The sequence below is a fragment of the Ranitomeya imitator genome, chromosome 5 (genome assembly GCF_032444005.1).
Source record: "Ranitomeya imitator isolate aRanImi1 chromosome 5, aRanImi1.pri, whole genome shotgun sequence".
NCBI lineage: Eukaryota > Metazoa > Chordata > Amphibia > Anura > Dendrobatidae > Ranitomeya > Ranitomeya imitator.
Genome location: NC_091286.1, coordinates 266,450,577 through 266,463,134, shown reverse-complemented (window position 1 = coordinate 266,463,134; position 12,558 = coordinate 266,450,577). Strand labels below are relative to the sequence as shown.

Here is a 12,558-nt window from a genome sequence, read left to right as displayed (position 1 = left end):
ATTATTATTATTATACATTTTTATAGCGCCATTTATTCCATGGCGCTTTACATGTGAATACGGGGCAAATATAGACAAATACATTAAACATGAGCAGATAACAAGGCACACGAGTACATAAGGAGGGAGGACCCTGCCCGCGAGGGCTCACAGTCTGCAGGGGGTGGGTGAGGATACACTAGGAGAGGGAAGAGCTGGCTGTGCGGCTGTTCAGTAGGTTGAGGATCACTGCAGGCTGTAGGCTTGTCGGAAGAGATGAGTCTTCAGGTTCTTTTTGAAGGTTTCTATGGTAGGCGCAAGTCTGATGTGTTGGGGTAGAGAGTTCCAGAGTATGGGGGAAATTCACCGGTAAATGCTGCATTTCCACCCTAGGCTTATACTCGAGTCAATAAGTTTTCCCAGTTTTTTGTGGCAAAATTAGGGGGGGTCGGCTTATACTCGGGTCGGCTTATACTCGAGTATATACGGTAGATAGATAGATAGATAGATAGATATGGGATGGATAGAAGGAATGAGATAGAGATATCTATTCATATATCTATATATCTCATTCCTTCTATCTATCTATCTCCCATTCCTTCCATCTATCTATCGATAGATAGAAGGAATGAGATAATTATAGATATAATAGATAGAAGGAATGAGCTAGATAGATAGATTACAGATAGATCGATAGATATTATCTATGTATAGATCTATGTATAGATCTACAATGCAGACCAAAAGTTTGGACACACCTTCTCATTTAAAGATTTTTCTGTATTTTCATGTATATGAAAATTGTACATTCACACTGAAGGCATCATAACTATGAATTAACACATGTGGAATTATATACTTAACAAAAAAGTGTGAAACAACTGAAATTATGTCTTATATTCTAGGTTCTTCAAAGTAGCCACTTTTTGCTTTGATGACTGCTTTGCACACTCTTGGCATTCTCTTGATGAGCTTCAAGAGGTAGTCACTGGAAATGGTCTTCCAACAATCTTTAAGGAGTTCCCAGAGATGCTTAGCACTTGTTGGTCCTTTTGCTTTGACTCTGCGGTCCAGCTCACCCCAAACCATCTCGATTGGGTTCAGGTCTGGTGACTGTGGCAGGTCGCATTGCAGAGACGCATTGCGACGTGCGTCATACGACGCTAGTGTGAAAGTAGCCTTAGCTGCGGTGTACAGCCGCAGCTTCCAGATGTTACAGCATAGTGGAGGGGATTTTATGAAATCCCATCTCCACTATGCATGCAAACACGCATCCGGCAGCCCTGCGTTTACGGACATGCGGCTCGTCTTTTTAGAACGCAGCATGTCTGTTTACCTTGTGGCGACGCTCCGTCGCCACAAGGTAAATCACAGGGCCCTATGTATGGGGTGCAGAGATTCCGAAAGTGGGCAATGAACACATCCGGAATCACCACGCGTACAAAGGGGGGCGGGGTTTCTGCTCCGTCCAAAGCGCAGTCATTACGGAACGTGGACACGCACCCTAAACCTGCATATTAACCCCATATCTACAGGTTATTACTTTTTGACATGTCAGGTTCCCTTTAAAAAATGCTGCAGAAAGATAACTAGACAAAAAATGGCTGCACTATGTAACTGGGTGCTGAAGTAGTTTCCACTCCATTCAGAATGCAGTAAGGCAGAACTCCGCACTAGCTCAGAGGGCCGAGTCCTTCTCTACTTATGCAGAAAGATATTATTTTAATGTTTACAACCAAATATGACTGAGTCTATATACACGGGGCTTTATTATAGCGCCATTTTGTGATGCATCTTTGTGGTCTCTTATTAAATGCAGCACGGTGTCTCTTCTCATTGAATTATCTATAGGGCAACAAAATCAGCAGGAAAAAATAATACATGTTTGCATCATTAATAACATAGGAACAGTTTATTTTTCTCGGTGACGAGAATGCTTTGCTCTTCCAGGAATCACTGAGGCCTCTTACCTCACAGAGGAGGAGTGGTGAGACATTACAGGCAGCAGCAGTTCCTCTTCCTGGTTCTGACCTGCCTGCATAGACTGTAGGGCTGTACAGATAGACCAGGCCGGGAGAGTAATCACTGAGGTAAGAACATGGGCTGTGGGGGCGGCGGGGTCTCCTGTAGTTATGGAGTAATATTCCTGTCAGCAGCACAGCCTTGGGGTCCAGCTAGCAATAGTGAGGCGTGCAAGGCCCAGAAATATGCATGGGAACATGGAATCCCTGACATATGGGATTTAGACGGTTAAACCTGAGAGGAAAGGGCTCTGTGTAATGTGCAGGGTCAAATTACAGGAGTAACACCAGTAATAAAAGTGATATGTAAATTGCTGGAGGTTTTTTATCCTAAGTTCACACTAGGCGTTTTTGCATGATACTGGTAAATTTAGGATGAAATTGTTTGCATTTATTTCAGAAAATTTTGGCAAAGTTTTGCAATTTTCAAACTTTACATTTTTATGCCTTTAAACATAGATATATCACAGGAAATAGATAATGAATACCATTTCATTTCCCACATGTCTGCTTTATATCTGCAGTTGGTGTATTGTGGATAGGGTGGAATCCACACTATATCTCTACACACTACACTATATCTCTACACACTATATGGTATATATACCGCTCTATGTATTATGGAGCTATGTATACGTCTCTTGTCCTGTATATATGGTGTAAATTATATATATATATATATATATATATATATATATATATATATATATATATATATATATATATAATACATACAGTACTCTGACTAAGGCCGGAGTCACACATGCGAGAAGCACGTCCGTGTCTCGCATGTGAATGGTGCAGGCACTTCGGAGCGGAGCGTGCGGCTCCATGTGTTCCTATGCGGCCGCACGCTCCGCTCCGAAGTTCCGGCGCCAGAGCTTGCTGTTCACATGCGAGAAACGGACGTGTTTCTCGCATGTGTGACTCCGGCCTTATTGTTGCCCATGTGGCAACATTTCAGATCCAAAACAGAACATTGCTACCGTGCTCAGTGGATAGCACTGCAGTGCTGGAGACCTGGGTTCAAATCCCACCAAGGACAACATCTGCAAGGAGTCTGTATGTTATCTCCGTGTTTTGCATGGGTTTACTCCGGGTTTAGATTGTGAGCCCCATCAAGTACAGTGATGATAATGTGTGCAAAACTGTAAAGCGCTGCGGAATATGTTGGCACTATATAAAAATAAAGATTATTATTATTATTTCTCTGATATGGAACCGAAATGTTGCCACATGGGTTAATAGAGTCCTCCACTTTTCTCTTATTTAATCAGTGTGCTGCTTTTTTTATTTTTTTTTTATAAATCCCTTTGATTTTGGCTGCCGTCACACTAGCAGTATTTGGTCAGTATTTTACATCAGTATTTATAAGCCAAAACCAGGAGTGGAACAATCAGAGGAAAAGTATAATAGAAACATATGCACAACTTCTGGATTTATCACCCACTCCTGGTTTTGGCTTATAAATACTGATGTAAAATACTGACCAAATACTGCTAGTGTGACGGCAGTCTTAAAGGGAACCTGTCACCCCCAAAATCGAAGGTGAGCTAAGCCCACCAGCATCAGGGGCTTATCTACAGCATTCTTTTACTAAAATATAATCGGAAATTAGCCTCAGATAGTAAAATGTAAAAAGTACAAAAATACCATAAAAATGGGTCAGATAATTGCGGGTGCTCAGTAGTGATGAGTAAATATACTAGTTACTCGAGATTTCCCGAGCATGCTCGGGTGTCCTCCGAGTATTTTTTTAGTGCTCGGAGATTTCGTTTTCATCGCCGCTGAATGATTTACATCTGTTAGCCAGCATAAGTACATGTGGGGGTTGCCTGGTTGCTAGGGAATCCCCACCTGTAATCAAGCTGACTAGTAGCTGTAAATCATTCAGCTGCCGCAATGAAAACTAAATCTCCGAGCTGTCATAAATTCTCGGAGGACACCCGAGCATGCTCGGGAAATTTGAAGTAACGAGTATATTCACTCATCACTAGTGCTCAGTAATTATTTTTTCATTGACGTCCGTCTAGTAATAGTAATTTCAGAATTTTAGTGGAAAATTATTGTATTTTTACTAGTTTTTTTTTCTTTTTCATAGAATTATGATCAGCAGAATTTAGTTGCGGGCGCTCCTAAATTGTTTTTACTGTTGTCCTTTTAGTACTTTTTTTTTGCCAAATATTTATATACCGTACTCCTTTTTTATATATGTTTTATCTTTTTATTTCTAGATTATTTCCTTCTATTCTTGCTATGCTTTTTTTTCCCTGTATTCTATTCTAAATGTAACAAATTAAAGTAACCAGTCAGCAGGATTGTGCACAGTAACCTACAGCAGGCATGTCAAACTCAGGGTATCCCGAGGGCCACATGAGTAACAAGAGGTTGTTGCGAGGGCCGCACACAGCAGCTAATGTCACACACGTATTTTAACAGCAGTCAATGAAAACAAGATATGAAGTAGTAATATGTAACAGCAACATATATTTGCAGTGCGCAACAGCAACTAATATATTTAACAAAAATACAGCAATTAAAAACTAAACATTTATTTGCTATCATTTTTTTCAATCATTAGCGTTTTGTCCTGAGGCTTGACACCTCTTTGTGCTAACAATTGTTGGTATATCAGGCTGGAATGACAACGCAGTGCCTACTTTGATCAAAGATGATAAGTGGTGATCAGTCAGCCTTGTTCTCTGAGAAGAAATTTTTCCGCACCATTTTTGAAAAATCCGCGGGTAAAAGGCACTGCGATTTACCGCGGATTTCCAGTGTTTTTTGTGCGGATTTCACCTGCGGATTCCTATTGAGGAGAAGGTGTAAAACGCTGCGGAATCCGCACAAAGAATTAACATGCTGCGGAAAATACAATGCAGCGTTTCCGCGCGGTATTTTCCGCACCATGGGCACAGCGGATTTGGTTTTCCATAGGTTTACATGGTACTGTAAACGTGATGGTACACTGCTGCGAATCCGCAGCGGCCAATCCGCTGCGGATCCAAAGCCAAATCCGCACCGTGTGCACATAGCCTAATTCTAAAGGTATGTGCACACGCTGCGGAAAACGCTGCAGATCCGCAGCAGTTTCCCATGAGTTTACAGTTCAATGTAAACCTATGGGAAACAAAAATCGCTGTACACATGCTGCAGAAAAACTGCACGGAAACGCAGCGGTTTACATTCCGCAGCATGTCACTTCTTTCTGCGGATTCCACAGCGGTTTTACAACTGCTCCAATAGAAAACCGCAGTTGTAAAACCGCAGTGAAATGCGCAGAAAAACCGCTGTAAATCCGCCATAAATCCACTGCGGAAAAATCCGCAGAGGACCAGAATACACGTGCACCTATCGAAACCCTAACCCCAACCCCAACCTTAGTGGAAAAAAAAATTATTTATTTTATTATTGTCCCTATCTATGGGGGTGACAAAGGGTGGGGGTCATTTACTATTTTTTTTTATTTTGATCACTGTGATAGCTTATATCTCAGTGATCAAAATGCACGAATCGGCCGGCAGATTCGGCGGGCGCACTGCGCATGTGCCCGCCATTTTGGAAGATGGCGGCGCCCATGGAGAAGACGGACGGATCCCGGGAGGATCGGTAAGTATGATGGGGTGGGGGGGAGCATGGGGGGGGTGGAATGGAGCATGGGGGTGGATCGGAGCACCGGGGGTGGATCGGAGTGCAGGGGGGTTGTATCGGAGCACAGGGGGTGGGATTGGAGCACGGGGGAGCGGAGCACAGGACGGAGGGGAGCGGGGCAGTGTGCAGGACTGATCGGTGGCTTGGGGGCGATCGGTGGGGTGGGGGGGGGGGTCACATCAGTGTTTCCAGCCGTGGCCGATGATATTGCAGCGTCGGCCATGGCTGGATTGTAATATTTCACCAGTTATAATAGGTGAAATATTACAAATCACTCTGATTGGCAGTTTCACTTTCAACAGCCAATCAGAGCAATCGTAGCCACCGGGGGGGGGGGGGGTGAAGCCACCCCCCCTGGGCTGTACTACCACTCCCCCTGTCCCTGCAGATCGGGTGAAATTGGAGTTAACCCTTTCACCCGATCTGCAAGGACGCGATCTTTCCATGACGCCACATAGGCGTCATGGGTCGGATTGGCACCAACTTCCATGACGCCTACGTGGCGTCAAAGGTCGTGAAGGGGTTAATGGTACTGTTACATACAGGAGGGCCACTCACTTACTTGGACTTTGCCTGTGCGGCAGTGGGTCCCTTCTTCCTCGGTCACAGTCACTCTCAGCCTTCCTGACTTAGGACGTGATCAGCAGCCACGCGAGCCGCAGATGTACAAAACTCACGATCAGCACTTCCGGGTCGTCATTCATTGGCCCATATCCCTGCATATGACCTGCTTACGTGATCAGCAGCCGACCAAAGTACACACGTCATGGATTGACACGGAGCTAGTTGGTCGGCTGCTGATCACGTAAGTAGGTCATATGCAGGGATATCGGCCAATGAATGAAGAGCCGGAAGTGCTGATCGTGAAGTTTTGAGCATCTGTGGCCCGCACAAAAGTCTCAAACTTTGTGTTTAGAGACAAAGTTTGAGACTTTTGTGCGGGCCGCAGATATGCCTGTAAAGGGCCGCATGTGGCCCGCGGGACATGTGTTTGACATGCCTGACCTACAGACACTGTCAGGTCAGCGCCGTTACACTGATTACAATGTTACCTGGGTTGATGAAATCCATGTTGTGGTTGTGTATAATCTTTATTTTCAGTTTTGAGATAAAGGGAACCTATCACCCCCAAAATCGAAGGTGAGCTAAGCCCACCAGCATCAGGGGCTTATCTACAGCATTCTGTAGTGCTGTAGATAAGCCTCGATGTATCCTAAAAGATGAGAAAAAGAGGTTAGATTATACTCACCTGGGTGGGCGGTCCGGTCCGGGGCCTCCCATCTTCTTACGATGACGTCCTCTTCTTGTCTTCATGCTGCGGGAGAGGTCAGAGAGGCCCGGCACCTGCGCACTGCAGTACTTTGCTCTGCCCTCAACAGGGCAGATAAAGTACACCTGTGCAGCAGCCGCGGCAGGAAGAAAAGAAGAAACCGTCATCGCATGAGGATGGGAGGCGCTGGACCCGGACAGCGACACCCATTGGACCCAAACCGAACCGGGACCGCCCCTGGGTGAGTATAATCTAACTCGTTTTTCTTATCTTTCAGGTTACATTGGGGGCTTATCTACAGCATTACAGAATGCTGTAGATAAGCCCACGATGCCGGTGGCCACAGCTCATTCTCAAATTTTGGGGTGACAGACTCCCTTTAACAGCTATTGTATATTTTTTCTCTACTACCTGTGTGATGATGATTCGTTTGAGTATGCTTATCCTGGGATACTCAAACGAAGTGTCATCAGAGCAGGGGGCAGAGGCTGCGGTTGCCGTCAAATCCCCTGCTCCCTCCCTGAAGGTGAAGCGTCATCAGAGCAGGGGGCAGAGGCTGTGGTCACTGTTACAGCCTCTGCCCCTTTCCATGAAACAAAGCTGATCAGTGACACTCGTTTCAGGGCAGTACTGACCCTATTGTATTCCCCGTGCTCTGTCTCACCTGTGCAATGTGCACTCGGTTCTCAGCTTAGCCAGGAACAGAACAGTGTCACTACTCGTCTATGCGGTAAACTGCCACTGCCCCAAAAATAGCATCACTCAACTCTGCCAGGTATAGTGACACCACTCTGTTCCCGTCTTATTACTATTCATTTAAGCAGACAACAAAGCTCACATAGGGAAGACCGCACATCGCACAGGGGAGACAGCGCATGAGGGACACAGCAGGGACAACACCACCCCTGAAACAAGCGTCACTGATAACCCTTTGTTTCAGGGAGAGGCTGTGACAGTGACCGTAGCCTGCTCTGATTGGCTTCATTTGAGTAGCCCAGCATACGCTACGATAGCCAAAGCGTCATCACACAGGAAGCAGAGCGAAAAAAAAAATACAATAGCTGTCAGATGGTGTAGTTAGGGAACGATAAGGAATTTTCAGAGTAATTGTTGTACTCAGTAGAAAGTGCACAACAAATTTTGGGGTCCATTTTCTTCTGCTACCCTTGTGAAAATGAGAAAAATATGGGGCTAAAACAACATTTGTGGGGTGCAATCAAATTATTTCATTTTCACAATTCAAAATTTTGTGAAACACCTGAGGGTTCAAAGTGCTCACCTCAAGTCTATATAAATTCCTTGAGGGGTGTAGTTTCCAAAATAAGGTCACTTGTGGGGGCTTCCTCTGTTTAGGCACATCAGGGGCTCCCCAAACACAACATGATACCAGCAGACCATTCCATCAAAGTCTGCACTCCAAAACGGCACTTCTTCCTTTTGGAGCTCAGCAGCGTGTCCAACCAATAGTTTCCCACCACATTCGGGGTAACATAGAACTCAATCAAAATTGCACAACGGATTTGGAGGCCCATTTTCTCCTGTTACCTTTGTGAAAATAAAAAAATTGGGGCTAAAAGAACATTCTGTGGGAAAATGTTATTTTTTTTCTCCCAATTTTCACGGCTCAACCTTATAAAATTATGTGATGTGCCTGGGGTTTCAAAGGTGCTCACCATACATCCAGATAAATTCATTGAGACGCTATGGGTATCAGAAAATTGATCAATTTTATTTTTTTTAACAAAGTTTGGAATTTTTTTTCACCACTTAGATATGAAAGAATCTAGACATGTTCGGTGTCTATGAACTTGTAATTAATAAGCAAAAAAACTTGGCACTCAAAGGTTCTTGAATGAAACTGTATTTTAATAAGATCCAGTAGTGGTACAGTCCAAACGTTTCGGTCACACCTTGACCTTCCTCAGTGTACTATAAATATATACATACAATTCAACATCATTGTAATAGATATCACCTCAATTCTCCATATCATGTAACATAATTGCAAAAAATAAAGGAGGATGTCAAATAAACATAAAAATTAAACATATAAAGAAAAGAAAAAGAGCCTACCCGACTGTTTCACTTTGTTTTTGTATCAGAATTCAGTGGATCATTGTAATTATAATTATAGTATTCATAGGATGTCCTATTATAGGAGAGAACATATATAGTCAATATGTCCTCTCGTATTTAGTAGGTGATTCAATCATCAAGGTAATACCACATTAATATATATAAAGGGTTAATAATTACCTATCACTTATAATTGGGGATCTTGTAAATGGGGTGGGGGATCCGGTAATCCGTATATACACCGTCTATTGTAGAAATCAATATAATTAGGTGGACATGTAATACCTTAAATCCGGAAAAGATAAGATCAATGCTTACCAGTGGTGACAGTGGAGGATAGATTATGAGGTGAAGCGCCCACCGTAGGTGATCTGGACCTAGTCTGCTGTTTTTATGCTGCCAGTCTGTGTACTTAGTGGGAGTCATTGGAGTGCGCGCAGCAGAGGTAACATAGTAACATAGTTATTAAGGTTGAAGGAAGACTTTAAGTCCATCTAGTTCAACCCATAGCGTAACCTAACATGCCCTAACATGTTGATCCAGAGGAAGCAAAAAAAAAAACACATGTGGCAAATAGTAAGCTCCACACTGGGGGAAAAAAATTCCTTCCCGACTCCACATACGGCAATCAGACTAGTTCCCTGGTTCAACGCCCTATCAAGGAATCTAGTATATATAACCTGTAACATTATGCTTTTCCAGAAAGGCATCCAATCCCCTCTTAAATTTAAGTAATGAATTACTCATTACAACATCATATGGCAGAGAGTTCCATAGTCTCACTGCTCTTACAGTAAAGAACCCGTGTCTGTTATTATGCTTAAACCTTCTTTCCTCCTGACGTAGAGGATGCCCCCTTGTCCCTGGAGCGCCCCCAGACACAGGGCCACAGGTTACTCGGTACCGGTCCTCTCTGTCTCAGTTCTGGGGTTGTCACGGTGGCTGGACCCGGTCCGTGACCCTGCTAAGGGGCGTCCAATGAAAGGTGATGCAAGTCTGTCAAGGTTTTGTGACGCCACCTGTGGTATTCGGTCAGGGAGACCGACGCTGCTTGGGGTCCACTGGGGTGATGTGATGGCAGCTAGATGGTATACCTTCCCACAGGTGAAGTGAGTCCCCAGGGCTTCCCAGTAGTGTAGGTGGTGATGATGTGAGGTGCAGACAATAACGAGGACACAGGGTTGCAGTCTCTTTACCTCTTTACTGGTGACTTCAGGATCCTCAATCCAGAGCACAGTTAACAGGGCTGTCTGAGACCGGCCGATCCGAAGGCACATCCAGAGTTCCCTTTGCAAGTGGAAATCGTTGCCTACCACTAGCGCCTGTGTGTTGTAGTGCTTCCCTGCTGAGCATTCGGGATAGTCCTCACAACTTCTGTTCTCGTTCTTTCCAGTTCTTTCTAGTTCTTTCTCGTTCTTTCTATTCTCCGTCCCCCAGGTTTGTTATAGCTAGGACGCACCCGATTGACGGGAAGGCTCGGAGCTCTTCCGGGACCCTAGAGATGCCCTTCTCCACGCGTTGCCCCCTATGTCTGCTTAGGTGATGTAAGGTAGACAGCCAACCTATAATTAACTGTCCTGCGGTATTTGAAGTAAGGCATAAAGTCAGTTACTTCCTCGGTGTTCCGGGCACCGGCTACGCGCCTCAGTAGGATGTTGCCGTTCTCCGGGCACGACTCCTACTGGCTCTCCTTTGTGCTTTGATCTCGTTTCTCACTGTCCACAATATCCTTCGCTTCGTGTCTTTTCTTTGGATGCCACCGCAGATAGCGCAGGCGCGGCTCCGTAACGTTCTATCCTTGTCGCTAGGTGCCTGCTAGGTTCCCACGCCTGACAGGGACCCCCCTGAATCTTCCTCCCGCAACACCCCCTGCCACGGGATGTTGCCTGAACAAAACCCAGTCAGCTTCTGTCTAACTTTCTATCCAACCCCTAGTTTTACCAGTGTGAGGAGTGGCCTAATAAATAGAACCTTTTGCTCCCCCTAGTGGCCGGAGTGTGAAGTATAATGTGTGCTGGTGATACCTGGTCAGATGAACTCCTTTATTGCCATCAGATGTACCATCACTCCCCTTAGTGGCAGAGCGATACTACTGCAACGACCAGGTCTCTGGGGCGCTGCATCCCTGTCTCAGGTCTATGATTAAAAAGATCATCAGAAATGTCTTTGTACTGTCCCCTCATATATTTATACATTAAAATAAGATCACCCCTTAGTCTTCGTTTTTCCAAACTAAATAGCTCCAAGTGTAATAACCTACCTTGGTATTGCAGACCCCCCAGTCCACTAATAACCTTGGTCGCTCTTCTCTGCACCCGCTCTAGTTCAGCTATGTCTTTCTTATACACCGGAGACCAGAACTGTACACAGTATTCTAAGTGTGGTCGAACTAGTGACTTGTATTGAGGTAAAATTATGTTCTCCTCATGAGCATCCATGCCTCTTTTAATGCATCCCATTATTTTATTTGCCTTTGTAGCAGCTGCCTGACACTGGCCACTGGTGACGTGGATAGATGCATTGCTGTCTGTGCTTCGGCGACCGGAAGTGCGTCATGTGCGTTCCACCAGACTCCAAATGGGGAGTTTGCGTTCCACTGTCCCACGCTAACAAAGGCGTGCGTTCCAAATTACCCGGAGTGGTAATAATACATAACAAAGTGTGCATTGCTGCATACTCTTGGTGTTGTAATAAAATGATCATTATTAAAGATGAAAATAAGTGATGTTTGTGAACTAAGATCCTAGCAGTCGGATAGGGAAAGAGATATCCATGGAAGGGACCAAGCAGATATTTGGAAGTAGATTTTCAGTATAATCGACTCTGTGAAGAGGAACAACAGAATTAGTACTTAATATCATAGAGTGGAATAAACATATATATAGGACAAACTGACTTCTCTAATATAGACAGATTGATAGCTATAGTAAGCAAGGGTTAACATAATTCATGAAAAAGACATCAAATCGTATTCCCTGTTCAAACCTTTGGGGCTAAGAGTTTGTAGTTCATGAATCCAGAATGCTTCCCTCTGTTTAAGCATCCGAATCCTATCACCCCCTCTTCTTGGAATAGGTATATGTTCCACTACCTAGAATTTAAGTTGGGAAACATTGTGGCCCGCTGCATGAAAATGTGCAGGCAATGATAGAAGGAGATTTTTACAACGTATAGTCGATTTATGCTTAGAGAATCTGTCCTTAATAGGTTGAGTTGTTTCGCCAATATAAGCCAGACAGCAAGGACATTTAATCAGATAAATCACGTACCTAGTATCGCATGTGAAAAAGTCCCTAATATTATACGTCTTCCCTGAATGGGGGTGATAAAAAACATTACCCCTCATAACGTTATAACACTGATGGCATTGTAAGCAGGGGAAGGTGCCCATCTTTGGCGTTTGTAAAAAGCGTTGAGTTAGTTTGGGTTTGGGATCACCAATGTCCGCCCTAACAAGAACATCCCGTATGCATCATTACAACTATTATTAACTATTATTATTAACTATTATATGAACTTGTCCTGACCTGGAGAATCATAATGGCAGGTCGGTTTTAGCAT

At 44.2% G+C, this 12,558-nt stretch overlaps 1 protein-coding gene across 1 annotated transcript in view; it reads left to right on the top strand.

The window, feature by feature from the left end:
* The first annotated feature begins 1,933 nt into the window (after nt 1-1,933).
* Nucleotides 1,934-12,558, top strand: part of TRAF3IP2 (TRAF3 interacting protein 2) — a 63,666-nt gene continuing 53,041 nt past the window's right edge. The window contains exon 1 of the mRNA XM_069726146.1: nt 1,934-2,069. The gene's annotated coding sequence lies outside the window, so the exon portion shown is untranslated. The remainder of the gene's footprint in view (nt 2,070-12,558) is intronic.